This window comes from Neofelis nebulosa, chromosome 11 (genome assembly GCF_028018385.1).
Source record: "Neofelis nebulosa isolate mNeoNeb1 chromosome 11, mNeoNeb1.pri, whole genome shotgun sequence".
Classification (NCBI taxonomy): domain Eukaryota; kingdom Metazoa; phylum Chordata; class Mammalia; order Carnivora; family Felidae; genus Neofelis; species Neofelis nebulosa.
Genome location: NC_080792.1, coordinates 35,105,443 through 35,121,359, shown reverse-complemented (window position 1 = coordinate 35,121,359; position 15,917 = coordinate 35,105,443). Strand labels below are relative to the sequence as shown.

Here is a 15,917-nt window from a genome sequence, read left to right as displayed (position 1 = left end):
GAAAGGAGTAAAGAATTTGTAAAGATTGAATTTGGGTTGGGCCCTGAGAATGAATGGAAATGATCTGGGTGTAGGAGGGCATTTCAGGCAGCAGAAACAGCTGGAGTGGAACAACACGCAGAGCGGCATGAAGATATAGGATATGTTTAGAGAATTTCAAGGAGACTGGTTAGGACAAAATATCATGTATATAGGTAGCATTGGGTTGAGCTGTAGAGCCCCAATCCTCAAAGCTGAATTCAGGCCATAATATGAAGGCAATGGAGGGTATTGCTGAGGGTATTGGACTTTATTTTTCATGTAGAACTAAACCAGAATAAGGATGGAAGCAGGAAGTTCTCATGTTCAGTTGCATATCTGACTGAGGGTTCTGAAATGGAAACAATAAAAAATGCATTGAGACTAACTTATTGGGCCAAGAACAAGGTACTGAAATTCTTTAAATTAGTGTAAAAGTTGATATATTTGTGACCTGGATAACTCTTTTACATTGCATTGTATTCTCTTTTATCTTGAGATGCTTTCCCACAATGTCCTTATATTTAATATGTAAGTTTTATGAAATTTTAGTCCTAATATGATATATTTATATCAGATATTTAGGAAGGCTTGCATAAATCTAAGCAATATATTGGGATCCATGATGTCATAAACATTTAGGATATCTCAGAATTTTCCAGGGCAGTTGGCTTATGTCATAAGAAATTAAAACACCATAGGACAAAGGTAAAATAGTTGGATGAGCTCTCTGATAAAATCATCTCTGAATTGGTAGTGAACATCACATTTCGCATGTGTATTGCTTGTGAGAATTATACAATATTCTATCTAATTATCATGCAGTGAGGAAGTACAGGATCGGAAGAAGAAAGGAAATGGACTAATGATGTAATGGAAGAAGTTCAACTTATCTAAGATTGTTGTCATCGAAATGTGTCTTATGAAAATAAGCATCTTTCAGGCAATTGAGTTTTCTGTAAATCTGAAAGCCAAGCTAGTCTCAGTCCTCCTTATGTCATGCCTAATAAAGGAGGATTATCATGCCCTGTTTTAAGGTGGAAAAACTTGGGCAATAAAGAGAGGGAAGAAACCAAAAGCTGTGAAATCAGTTGAGATTTGGGGCAGAAGTCATCATCTAATTCTACTAAGTTACTTGACAATTGTTTCTTAGTCAGTAATGGTGTGTTGTTATTACTGGTATTTCTTTGAACTTTTTAGGACTGGTATTTCTAGGAAGTTATAACAGAAGGTGGAGATTATACTTTCAGCGAATATTTAGAATGCTATGGGAAAATAATGCAAAGACCAACTGCTTTGCATCATCCTTAAGGCTTCACAGAAAATGACATTTGTACTGAGTTTTAAAATATGAATTGAGTTTTTCCAGATGGACAAAGGGAGGGAATAGTGAATTTCTTGAAGGTTTAATATGGTGTGTTCTAAAAAGGGTGTATAACAGTAGTGGGGCAGCTAAGCAAGTCTTAAAAACTTAGGTGAAAGCCATGTTAAGACTAGCCATGCCTGTCAACATGAAGACTTAAAATGTTTCTCTGGAAGCCATCAGATGGCCTTGGAGATCTTAACCACTGATGTGACATGACAGCAAATACTGGGTAGAGTGTGGAATAGTTGCACATGAGCATAAGAACACTAACTGTTTGACATACACAATTTTAAATACAGCAGCATTATTTATATGGTAGAATCTTCTATTCCAGACCTACTACAAAATAAAACAATAAAAGCACCACTTGACAATAATAAATCAACCATGATTTGTTGCTAACTATGATGCTAATTGTCATAGTCTATGGGTTCTTGAAGAGAAATGATTTTAGAGTATTTCCATATATACATAACAACCTTTCAATATATTAAATTTGAAAAAATTCAACACTTTTTTGAGTGTATAAGCATATGGTAGGTCCTGTGCTGTAGACCAGCAATAAAATGTTCAACAGGATACAACACTTGCCAAACAAAGAGCTTCAATGCATTGGTGCAACCAGGTCAGTGACTAGGAAATATTCAGCCTGGTGTAGTTAGTAAGTGCTGCTAAGGGTGAAAAAAGGGAATTCCAGGGAGAACTGTGCATCCCTGTTTTCTTTACATTTTTGTGAAGGAAGGGAGCTGGCAAAGTGAGGCTTGCTGAAGGAAGGATTATTCTAGAGACTGGTTAACACTAACATATTAATCATAAAATTATAAAGTATGTTAGTTTTTTAGGAGTGCCACAAGAAAATACAATGGACTGGGTGGCTTAAACAATAGAAATGTATTTTCTCAAGTTCTGGATACTGGAAGTCCAAAATCAAGATGTCCACAGGCTTGGTTTCTCTGAAGGTTCTCTCCTGCTTGAAGATGGCCACCTTTTCACTTCGTCCTCACATTAGCTTTTCTCTGTGCACTCCGAGTGCTTCCTCCTCTTCTCATAAGGATTGCAGTCCTAATGGATTAGACCCCTCCCCCTTATGACCTCATTTAACCTTAATTTAACCTCTTTAAAAGCCATACCTCCAAATACGGTCACATTACAGGTGAGGACTTCGGCATATGAATTTTATGGGAACACAATTCATAAAAAAAGAAATCAGCTGTTTCTGTTTCAGATTTCATTTCACTAAAGTTTAACTCAGTGACTGGAGAGCTAAGTTGATAAACAAACTCAGGCAAAGGTGTTAACAGGTAACACAAATTTAATGTGTAATCTCTCCTGGCAGTATTTTCTAAAAAATGAGACTCTTTACATTTGATGTCTTGTATGAGAACTCCTGTCTTTAGGACAAACTGAGGTAGAAGGCAGTTTAAAGCCATAGATGGATTATGATGATACCCCAATTACATCCTTCTTAGGAGCAATCACCTGAGAGTCCATGCAAAGGGTCAGTCCTGCAGTCCTGTGCTGTTTTGTCAGAAAATAGAATTACAATGCACGGACTCCATACTTTACTGTGCTGAGATGTTGTGACTGCCTGCAAACTATTTATTCAGAGATTTGAACACATACACATGAACAACAGCATCAGAAGGCAGACTCTCTATGTTTCCTTTCTAGATGTTGGGTTGTCACATGCTCACAAAAATACTCCTAGCCTAAAGGGCTAAGTAGAGGGCTGGCTAGGTGTGGTTGGAAAAATCTATAGAATGAGAAGAGTGGAGAGATAGAACCAGAGTTCCTCACATGCTCACAGAGGGCAGGTGTCCCCCAGACTGCTCTTGGAGGGTCCTTGAGGTTCTGTGAACCTGTTCAGGGTGCATCACAAGGGCTCACTACTTTGTTCCAGTCAGAGTAGCATGTTTCCATTGATTTACCAGCTAGGGTTCTGGCTGCAATGTCATTTGAATAAAGACTAACATCTTCTCAATCATAGGTTATAAAGCCAGGTTCTCAGTGACTTCAGAGTAATTGAGTTGGATAAACTTACAGGTGTTCTGAGAAGTAGTTAAGGGGACAAGGGGAAAGAGCAGTGGTCTCTTCCATGGATTGCTCTGCCCTTCTGGTGATTTAAATCCTGCCCATCAACCCATAGCCTCAGAATCTGCATTATGGCTCTTAAACCCTTATCTCCTACAGACTACTTAATTTCCAGTATGAATCTGTCTCTCCAATTAGACGTAGTTTTCTGTGAGGCAGGAGTCCTATGTTTCTTTTGTGGGCATTCCCACTGGGCATATTTTGCTTGACATGCAGCAATCCACTGATTTATACAGACATTTAACATGTATTTATCAGGCACCTACTATTTGCCAGGCACTCTTTTAGACTCGGTTTCCAGAGTTGAATAAGCTGTCCAAGTTTCCCATTCTTGTGGAACTTACCATGAATGCTCAACTAATTGATATATGAGGTTCCCTGTGTGATAATGTCAGTGTTGCATTCTGTAAGATCTAAAGATTTCAGTATATAGCTAAGAATGTAAACAAAGGACAGAAAGATTCGCTTTCTGAAGTTTGCACAAATCCAATTCCTGCTTTCTTTCCCTTAGCACATGACAAAACTAAGGGGCCTCCCAGGGGCAGAAAGAATCCATCACAAGGGACCTGGAGTTATGTTGGAAAGAATTCCAACCAAAGAGATTTATGAGGCAGTACAGTCACTGCTCAAGGGAGGGGAAGGTAGTACTATAGCTTAAGATGTTTAAAACCTGGCTGCAAGAGAAGCAGGAAAATGCACCACAGGGAACAATTCCCTGCCAGGTTCTGAGGGATGGAAAAATGACTTAATGGCACTTTCACTGTCTTAACTTAGGTGATTTTTTTTCTAGTAAGCAGACATCTTCTATAATTCCCTTTGTAAATAGACTCATAAGATATAGATGTGCCTTTCTCTTATGTGACTTATACAAACCACTATTGTTGTTGTTGTTGGCTCACAAAGAGTTGGAAGTTCATGATTAAGTGAAGAAATGAACTACATAGGTTAAACTGAAAACCATTTTGTTACTGAAATCTTGGGTCAAATCATGCCCAGTTCCAGAGGCCAAGAGGCACTCTGGGGCTTTAGAAACTCAAAGACTCAAAGAGTGAAAAAATTGGAAGGGGACCTGCAAGTTATCTATTTGAACCTTTGGTATTATGTCAATGAGCTAGAAGTTTTCATTAAAGCATCTATGGAAGGAAATAGGTTTTTGTAGATGGAAGAATTGTACATATTACAGGTTCCCTGGGCATCTGACTCCAGTCTTTTTAACATTATACCCCTCATGTGCTGTTTTCAGTTCTGCCAGAATGTCCTCTAGTGCCTCAAGCACTCAAGTCAATATCCCAACAGCAGTTCATACTTACAGCTAAGGTACTCTTAGCACTTCTCAGCTAGGTTAGCCTGATATTAAGCTCAAATCCCTCCTCATTCAGACAGAAACAAAACCAAACAAAACAAAAGAAGGAACAACAACAAACTTTCTAAATCAAAGAGGCCAATACTATTTGTTAATTCTTCTGAATTCCAATAAAATGCATTGTGTGTGCCACTCCTTTGGGCTTGGAATGAATTGCTTTGTACACCATCTTTTTTTATGTTGACTTTCTTTGACCGTTTCCTGTGTGTTGCATGTGAACTCAGAAAGGTAGAGGCTTGATGGGTACTTAGTAGATTATGGGGAGAAAGTCGTTTTTAATGCCAGAGAGACTGACTAGAAAGACAAAACAATCTGGGTGAGATTACTCTGGGTTGATCTATCACATCTTCAGGGACAGCAACATTTTCATGAAATCTAAATTGTAGATTTATAGGTCATATAGAAAATATGAATTTTTTCAGTTCATTTTAAGTAGCTGGCATAAACCTAATACCATGCTTGGTAAGGAAAATGTGTGTATGCAAACACATATGTGTGCACACACATACTACCAAATAATCACACTTATAAGTATAGCTGCAAAAATGCTAAGCAAAATTTTAGCAAATTAAATTCTGTGCCATATCAAAAGAATGATACACCATGGCCCAATAACATTTACACCAGGTGTGCAAGATGGGCTCACCTATTAGGACAGCCATAAATATAATTTCTCCCATCAATAGGTAAAAAGAGAGACAAAAATGTAATTAACCTAATAATTGCCAAAATGCATTTCACAAAGTTCAAATCTGTTTCTTATTTTTTTTAAAGTTTATTTATTTATTTTGAGAAAGTGAGAGACAGCCTGCACAAGAGTATGGAAGGGGGAGGGAGGGAGAGAAGGAGAGAGAGAGAGAGAGAGAGAGAGAGAGAGAGAGAGAGAGAGAATCCCAAGCAGGCTCTACTCTCCTAGCTGAGCCCAAGGTGGGGCTCCAACTCACAGACCACAAGATCATGACCAAGCTAAAATCAAGAGTTGGACGCTTAACTGACTGAACCACCCAGATATCCCAAATCCATTTCTGTTTGAAAATAAACAGACTAAGGTGAAAAAAAAAGAAGCTTCAGAATGAACTAAGAATATGGATAAAGACTTGTTTTCGAAACTATGTACACCTTATTTGACTACATAACTCCGGAAGCATTTCCAATAAATTCTGGGGGAAAAAAGGAGATGCCTGCTAGCACTGCTATTATTCAACAAGTTTCTGAAGTTCTACCTTATGAAATAGGATAATAAAAATATAGAGCTATAAATACTGTAAAGGAAGTGACAAAATACCATTACTTACAGATTATAAGATTGTCTACTCCAAAAACCCAGTGAATCAAAGAAAAAATTATTTTGAGCTAACAATGAAATACAGTAAGGTTTGCAGTTACAAAATAAGTAGAGAAATCTAAAGCTTTCCTACCCAGTGGCAATAACCACTTAGAACACATAATAAAAAAAAAAAAGATTCTATTTGCCATAGCAACCAAAATAAAAAATATCAAGAAGCAAAAATGCATTAGTCAAAGAAGTATATAAAACTTTATCTAACTATATATTTACACATCCACATGCACGTGTGTGTGTGTGTGTGTGTGTGTGTGCGTGTGCATGAGTAAATAAATAAACAGAGTGATGTTCCATGTTCCTGGATGGGAAGATACTGTGAAAAAACTTACTCTTCTGAATTAAACCTTAAAGATGTCAATAACTTTTCCAAATATTTGACCTGAAAAAACTATACTACATTTCTTCTAACAAAGTAAATGATAAAGTAGCTCATTTCAAGGAAAAAAAGACATAATCAGTTCATTGTTTTATTTTTTACAACTTCAAAAATCAAAACTGTATGATTCTGGTACAGAAATAGACTAATAGATCAATGAAAAATAGGGAAAGTATAGAAACCGGCCACACTTTTCATATCAGAATGTAGAACATCATACAGAAGCAATCTTAAAAAAAAGTAGGAATGTATTTTGTTTATAAATGCAGTTGGAAAAAAAAAACAAACAAATGCAAAATTTGGTTATACTTCATATACTATACCAAAATGAATCACAAATAATTTAAACAGACATATTTTTAAACTTCAAATAATAGAAGAAATATCACCAAAGAAGGAAGTCAAATAGATTTTATAGATTTTACCAAATAAACTTTTAAAACATGTGTAGAGAGAAAAAAAAGTAACTTCAAAAAATGTAAAAAAACTACAAATATTTTCAAAAGATACATAGGATTAACAGTTTTATTATATAAAGCCTGTCTTCTAATCAAGAAAAAAAGTAAGAAATGGGATATAGGCATGAATACATAGTTCTTAAATTTTTTTAATGTTTATTTTTCAGAGAGAGAGAGAGAGAGAGAGAGAGAGAGAGAGAGAGGGAGAGACAAAACACAAGCATGGGTGGGGCAGAGAGAGAGACACACACACAGAATCTGAAACAGGCTCCAGGCTCTGAGCTGTCAGCACAGAATCTAAAGCGGGGCTCGAAGCCAGGAGTGTGAGATCATGACCTGAGCTGAAGTCAGATGCTTAACCAACTGAACCACCCAGGTGCCCCTAGATAGTTCTTTAAAGAAGATGTAAAAATGGTTAACTGTCTGAAGTATATAGCAATTTCCCTGAGAACTACACTTCAAGGAACTTTTTTTCTGAGAGAATATAGACGCATACAGCTGTGTTCACAGGCTTATGCAACTTTAGGACAACACTGCTTGTATTAGCAAATAGCTATGGAGAGCTTGAATTCCATAGGCAAGAGACCCATTGAACAAGTGTTAGGTTGTCCTACCATGGATTAGGAATTATATTTTAGATGAAAAACTAATGATATGCAAGTAGTCTAATGATTTATTTTTAAGTAAAAGTGCAGGCAGCAGAACAACCTATATAATAATAGATCATTTTTTTGTTAAAAGTTTTAAATGTTCATACATAAATATATGCATATGCTTCTTAAAGATTGTGGTTCATAATAACAATGACTAGATCTCTGGGGAATTATTGAACTACAGATGTTCCTTTTTATTATCTGCATTGTTTACCTATTATTGCTTTTAAATATATATTACTTGTATAAGATATATTTCTTTTTCCTTTAGAAAAGTCGTCCTGGACCAAATGCCAAACCCAAAGGATATTTTCTTTTGTCAAACTTTCTGCATCCTGCTTCTAGTGTAATTCCATGAAGCACCCTGCTTCTAGTCTAATTCCTTGTAAAATTTCAAAGGTTTACCTCTGACCCTAGGCACACACTGGTCTCCAACCCAAATTCCAAACAGTTCTGCTACTCACAGCCACCACGATATCTCTAAAAACAACCAACCACAACATTTGTAATATTAACTAAAAGAAGCAGATGCAACCATATATGCTACTTTTCATTATCTAGAAATTACAACATGTTTTCTACTCATAAAAGAAAAGGAGTCAGTTCTTTCACCTGTGAATTACAAAGTATACTTTGCATTAAAATTTAGGGATTCTAGACAAAATATTCATCCAGGTGATAAGCACAGTATCTAGGCCCTACTATAGAGTTGGGAGTTCATGAAATGTTGGAAGAGGTCACTGAAAAAATGAGACCGTCAGTTGGCAACAAGCTGGGTCAGGAGAATCAGACAGTCTTCACTCCCTTGTCCTTGAAATGTACTTTCCGCCCACCATTCCCACACTAGGAGCTGTTCGAAGGAATCAGCCTCGAGAGAGTAAGGTGTTGACACCATCTGAACTAAATATGTGACTGAACCCAGTTAAGGTCTCTATATAAGGCCTTATGATTCTGGCTGGTGGGTGTGGAGATCTTCTCATCTTGCACCTGCCCAAGATAAGCTTAATATGTAAATTCCCTTGCTTATTAGAAGTTCCAATTACCAATCTGGAGTGCCTTGCCTCTTGAGTCTCCCTGCCCTCCGTGTACAAAGGCCCAGTTTGCAAACTAACATGAAAATATTTCAATTTTAATTTCTTTTAAAATTAGAAGATAAAAGGAAATACAATATATAATAATGATGATAATAATATTTCATTATAAATCCAGCCTGGATTATATTTGTCTTTATATCAACACAGTAATAAATTTATTTATTTATTTATTTACTTACTTACTTACCTATTTACTTACTTATTTATTTATTGAGAGAGTGACCTGTGAAGGAAAGTGCCTGGGGTTCCTTGAAAGTCACAATATAGTCGTGAGTGATTTATAGTCTAAGTAAAATGCTGACCTTCCAGAAGACTTAAAAACTATCTGAAGGGTAAGGAATGGCTCTCCCTTTGCTCATTGGCTACTCCCTTGGCCAACCTGAGTAATAGACTGCTGTCTGCCTTCCACTGAGCTCAGCTTCCAAATCCTTCCCATTACTTACTGTTGCAGCCACTAACAAGCTCTACTTCTCTGAAGCCAAGCAGGGTTTTCAGTTTGCCTGTTGTAAGCCATTAAGGGTGAAGTTAACTTACTATTTCTTAAATGGATCAAAAATATCTGAGAATATGACCTGCAACCAAGGTTTGTTTGTTTTTGTTCATTGTTGCTGTTTTGGTGATGGCTGCTTACAATTTTTGAGAACTCAGAGGTGAAAATGCCGCGTTTAGAGTTCACTAAAATGAGTTGAAGATTCAAGAAAAGTGAATCCTTATCTAATGAAATAGAAGTACAGTGAGACTCCATGTTAAAAATTAAATTTGAGGGGCCCCTGGGTGGCTTGGTCGGTTGAGTCTCCGACTTCAACTCAGGTCATGATCTCACGGTTCGTGAGTTCGAGCCCCACAATTGGCTCTGTGCTGACAGGTTGGGGCATGGAGCCTGCTTCGAGTTCTGTGTCTCCCTCTCTTGCTCTCTGTCCCTCTCCGACTCACACTCTGTGTCTCTCTCTCTCTCAAAAATGAATCAATATTAAAAAAAATAATAATAATTAGACTGCTAAAGACCAAATACCAGAAGATAGATTCAAAGTTAATATTTTGGAAGTGGGAGATGTCTAAAGGAAAAAAATGTGTAAACTTAATAGTAAAGATACAAACTCTGTCAAAAGATATATGTGTGTGCTTCTGTGTGTTTAATGTTGAATCTCAATGTAAAATGTATTTCATACTGTGGACCCTGGTCAAATAAAGTTTGCCAGAAACACTATCAGGGGAAGACCCCATTCAAACTCAGGCCTTTGTCCTGTCCCAGAGGAAGAAAAGACAGGCCAGGGGAGTGGGAGAGGAGAAGGAAGAGAAGGAGATAAATGGCAAATGTTAGGGCTTCTTCTGAGCAAAACATCTGTTTAAAAAAAAAAATTAATTCAATGCCATTTTTCTTGAGAATAAAACCAAAGCAGATCCTGAAATGGCACTGACATTGGTGGCCCAAGTGTCCCCTACTGCTTTCTATTAAGTCTGAAAGAAGAGGAATAAAAGCTCCATGAGAGACTTCAGTTTCATTATGTTCCCTGCAGTCTAAAAAGCAATGGTAAGTGGCGTCAAGGTCTTTAAAGAAATCTGAACAATCACAACAGTTTCCAAAATGTTTACTTTGAAGGAAAGAACATGTATTTTTCTCCACATGAAAACAACAACAAAAGAAGCCATCATTCCCAAGTCTGAGTGTACAGATGAGGAAATGTGGGAAATGGGCTGGCAAGGCCTTGACTCATTGTCCAGGACCCCTCCCACTCAGGAGGACTGTGCTGGTGATAAAGCAGATAAGCCCTCACCTTCTCTAAAAACACCTGTCTTGTTTCACACCAGCTCCCACATTACACATAAAAACTTAAAATCTGTGCATGTGTGTTTTTAATTCACTATTTGAGATACATCAAGTGATAATCTCTTTGGAATTTCTGTTCATGTTTTATAGTTTTTGTTTATAAGATAATTTAGTTTCCACACCCAGATTGTAAACTCCCAGAGAGATGAGGCTACTTATGGCTGGCTTTCTTCAGTGAATGACACTATAATGTGGGGGCTCAAGAAGATGGTATTGAATGAATGAATGAGACTTCCATTAAAAATCACCACAAGAATTATTGTTGGCCTTAATTCCTTATGCTGATTTATTCCAATTAACCTCTATGTAGGTTTCATTTTCCTGAATGGAATGGGGAGTGACGCTTGATAATCTCTAGTCTCCCCATCCTATTAAATGTTACCAGTCTCTCTTCATACCAAATGGAAAGTCTCTATGTCGTGTCCTAAATACATTTGAGCTTTATTGTCTAGAGCATTATTTCTTAGTGTAGTCTGAGGACAGGTTTCATCAATGTCACCTGGAACACTTGTTACAATGGTGGCAGGGATCCACATTTGTAACAGGCAGTCTAGAGGACTGTTTAACAAAAAGTTAATTAATGCATTCAGACACAAATTTAGGGAAATCTTAGATAGAACTGGATCTGGGGGAAGAACAGCAGCAGCACAGGAAATGGGGTTAGTGGGGTCCAAGCAAATCCTCAGATTGTTCCTCTGAGTTGCAGTGAATTTATTTTCACACACTCAAGGAATGGGGGAATGGGTCCATAGTAGAGCTGGGGGTATGTTGTCCCTGAGTCTAGTTGAACAAAGTTCTCCTGTTATTTAGGACAGTCCAAGGAATACATTCCTGAGAGTTTGAAGAACATCACAGTATTTGTTTGGAGTCAGACTATTTACATGTAGCCTGCCCAGCCTCACCTATTCAGTCAAGTTTCTAGTACCAGCCTTATAAGGTTACAGTGTGAACTCTGTTAAATCTATGAAAAGCATCCAGCAAAGAGCTAATGCTCCTGCGTTAGTGTTTACTTACATGTACTACTATCTTCATTCACTTATTTATGTCTCTGGATACATTGTAAATATTAAAAATTGAGATAATATAAATTATACCTAATACTTAGAGCTCCACACAGATTTACAAACATTACCCCCTTTTACTTTTCATGATTCTCCAAGACAGAAAGATCATCATCCATATTTCATGGACAAGGGAATTAGAACATTGCTAGGTGACATCACTTTCCCAATGTTATCTGGATGTACAAGTCACCATGACTACATGTACTAGTTTGGGGAAGGACCTGAAGCTGTATGAAACAAAGGCTTCAACTTTTAAGACTCTTTTAGGCCAGATGCAGGATATACATATACAGACAGTCCCCGACTTATAGTTTTTTGACTTGATGATGGTATGAAAGCAATATACTTTGAGTAGAAACCATACTTTGACTTTTGAGTTTTAATCTTTTTACCAGGCTAGCAATATGTGGTCTGATCCTCTCTTGTGATGCTGGGCAGCTGCTCAGTCAGTCACATCATCACAAGGGTAAGAACAACCAATACAATCATTCTGTAGCCATATGACTGACCAGTCTGTTTTTCATTTTCATCAGGGTATTCAATAAATTCCATGATATTTAACACTTCATTATCAAATAGGCTTTGTGTGTGATAGTTTTGTCCAACTGTAGGCTAAATGCAAATATCCTGAGCATGTTTTAAGGTAGGCGAGGCTAAGCTATGATGTTCAGTAGCTTAGATGTATTAAGCATTTGGCTTACAATATTTTCAAAGTACAGTGGGTTTATCAGGACACAACCACAGTGTAGGTCAAGAAGATCTGTATAATATAAAGTAATACTAATAAGTTCTAAGGGTTATGAGTTGAAAACTATCAAAGTTCTGGAGAGGAAGAAGTCATTTTCAAATCCAGTAATAGGGAAGATTTCAAGAAAGAGATGTCTTTGAAATGCAGCCTTGAAAGACATTTCTGGTAGGGTCTGGCAGGTAAAGCTTTAGGAAGGAAAGGGTACAGCAAAATAAAGTTGCAGAAATGGAAAAGCACAATGTATGGTGGGAGAGGAATAAAAAAAACCCTAAAAGTAGAAAATGTATGGTCAACAAGGTGAGGAAAAAGCAAAATGACATTCAGTGGACAGTCTGTAAATATTTATGAAATGAGTTATGAAATGAATACAAAGTTAATTTGAGGCCACTTGTGAAAGCCTTAAATGCCAGGCCAGGGTTTGGATTTTTATAGCAGGCACTGGGTGACCATTTCAGATTTTTGAGTCAGAAATGACATGCTGAGAGCATACTATAACTTTTGAGGCAGTCTCAGAGTAGCCCAAAGGGGGAAGAGACAAGAGCAGTGATGAATCAGAAAGCAATGGTAAAATTACAGGCAAAGGTAAGTTTGATATATACGATGGTACTGGAGGTCATGGAGAGTAAAGAATGGAAGGTAATGAAAGATTTTTCTTACATTTAGCATATAAACTTACACACACATACACCCCCACAGATAACACCTACATTACAGCCTCTTAACACAGGGCCATATATATTCACTCAAGAAGACAAATATATTTTGCTTTTGGAAAAGTCAGACCTAGGCACACCATTTTTTTCATTTTCCCATTAATTTTAATTACAGAAATGGGATGTATCATGTTACCTTTAAACTTGCATATCATGGGAGTTCCGGAAGATGGCGGCGTAGGAGGACGCTGGGCTCACCGCGCGTCCTGCTGATCACTTAGATTCCACCTACACCTGCCTACAGAACCCAGAAAACCGCCAGAGGATTAGCAGAACGGAGTCTCCGGAGCCAAGCGCAGACGAGAGGCCCACGGAAGAGGGTAGGAAGGGCGCGAGGCGGTGCGCGCTCCACGGACTGGTGGGAGGGAGCCGGGGCGGAGGGGCGGCTCGCCGGCCAAGCAGAGCCCCCGAGTCGGGCTGGCAAAAGCGGAGGGGCCGGACGGACTGTGTTCCGACAGCAAGCGCGACTTAGCGTCTGGGAGGTCAGAAGTTAACAGCTCTGCTCAGAAAGCAGGAAGGCTGGAGGACAAAGGGAGGGAGAGCTGCTGAGCCCCCGGACGGCAGAGCTCAGCTTGGCGGGGAACAAAGGCGCTCGCCAGCGCCATCTCCCCCGCCCATCCCCCAGCGGAAGTCCCAAAGAGAACCAGTTCCCGCCAGGGAACTTGCTCGCTCGGCGCAAACACCCAACTCTGTGCTTCTGCGGAGCCAAACCTCCAGCCAGCGGATCTGACTCCCTCCCGCTGCCACAGGGCCCCTCCTGAAGTGGATCACCTAAGGAGAAGCGAGCTAAGCCTGCCCCTCCCGCCCCCGTGCACCTTGCCTACCCACCCCAGCTAATACGCCAGCTCCCCAGCACCACAAGCCTGGCAGTGTGCAAGTAGACCAGACGGGCCACAACACCCCACAGTGAATCCCGCCCCTAGGAGAGGGGAAGAGAAGGCACACACCAGTCTGACTGTGGCCCCAGCGGTGGGCTGGGGGCAGACATCAGGTCGGACTGCGGCCCCGCCCACCAACTCCAGTTATACACCACAGCACTGGGGAAGTGCCCTGCGGGTCCTCACCGCTCCAGGGACTATCCAAAATGACCAAACGGAAGAATTCCCCTCAGAAGAATCTCCAGGAAATAACAACAGCTAATGAACTGATCAAAAAGGATTTAAATAATATAACAGAAAGTGAATTTAGAATAATAGTCATAAAATTAATCGCTGGGCTTGAAAACAGTATACAGGACAGCAGAGAATCTCTTGCTACAGAGATCAAGGGACTAAGGAACAGTCACGAGGAGCTGAAAAACGCTTTAAACGAAATGCAAAACAAAATGGAAACCACCACGGCTCGGATTGAAGAGGCAGAGGAGAGAATAGGTGAACTAGAAGATAAAGTTATGGAGAAAGAGGAAGCTGAAAGAAAGAGAGATAAATCCAGGAGTATGAGGGGAAAATTAGAGAACTAAGTGATACACTAAAAAGAAATAATATACGCATAATTGGTATCCCAGAGGAGGAAGAGAGAGGGAAAGGTGCTGAAGGGGTACTTGAAGAAATTATAGCTGAGAACTTCCCTGAACTGGGGAAGGAAAAAGGCATTGAAATCCAAGAGGCACAGAGAACTCCCTTCAGACGTAACTTGAATCGATCTTCTGCACGACATATCATAGTGAAACTGGCAAAATACAAGGATAAAGAGAAAATTCTGAAAGCAGCAAGGGATAAACGTGCCCTCACATATAAAGGGAGACCTATAAGACTCGTGACTGATCTCTCCTTTGAAACTTGGCAGGCCAGAAAGGCTTGGCACGATATCTTCAGTGTGCTAAACAGAAAAAATATGCAGCCGAGAATCCTTTATCCAGCAAGTCTGTCATTTAGAATAGAAGGAGAGATAAAGGTCTTCCCAAACAAACAAAAACTGAAGGAATTTGTCACCACGAAACCAGCCCTACAAGAGATCCTAAGGGGGATCCTGTGAGACAAAGTACCAGAGACATCACTACAAGCATAAAACATACAGACATCACAATGACTCTAAACCCGTATCTTTCTATAATAACACTGAATGTAAATGGATTAAATGCGCCAACCAAAAGACATAGGGTATCAGAATGGATAAAAAAACAAGACCCATCTATTTGCTGTCTACAAGAGACTCATTTGAGATCTGAGGACACCTTTAGATTGAGAGTGAGGGGATGGAGAACTATTTATCATGCTACTGGAAGCCAAAAGAAAGCTGGAGTAGCCATACTTATATCAGACAAACTAGACTTTAAATTAAAGGCTGTAACAAGAGATGAAGAAGGGCATTATATAATAATTACAGGGTCTATCCATCAGGAAGAGCTAACAATTATAAATGTCTATGCGCCAAATACCGGAGCCCCCAGATATATAAAACAGTTACTCATAAACATAAGCAACCTTATTGATAAGAATGTGGTCATTGCAGGGGACTTTAACACCCCACTTACAGAAATGGATAGATCATCTAGACACACAGTCAATAAAGAAACAAGGGCCCTGAATGATACATTGGATCAGATGGACTTGACAGATATATTTAGAACTCTGCATCCCAAAGCAACAGAATATACTTTCTTCTCGAGTGCACATGGAACATTCTCCAAGATAGATCATATACTGGGTCACAAAACAGCCCTTCATAAGTTTACAAGAATTGAAATTATACCATGCATACTTTCAGACCACAATGCTATGAAGCTTGAAATCAACCACAGGAAAAAGTCTGGAAAACCTCCAAAAGCATGGAGGTTAAAGAACACCCTACTAACGAATGA

At 38.9% G+C, this 15,917-nt stretch overlaps 1 long non-coding RNA gene across 1 annotated transcript in view; it reads left to right on the top strand.

Annotated features, from left to right (window-relative positions):
* Positions 1-303: 303 nt before the first annotated feature.
* The window catches only part of LOC131489782 (uncharacterized), a 44,832-nt gene continuing 29,218 nt past the window's right edge, over positions 304-15,917 (top strand). The window contains exon 1 of the long non-coding RNA XR_009250740.1: positions 304-426. This is a non-coding gene — a long non-coding RNA (uncharacterized LOC131489782). The remainder of the gene's footprint in view (positions 427-15,917) is intronic.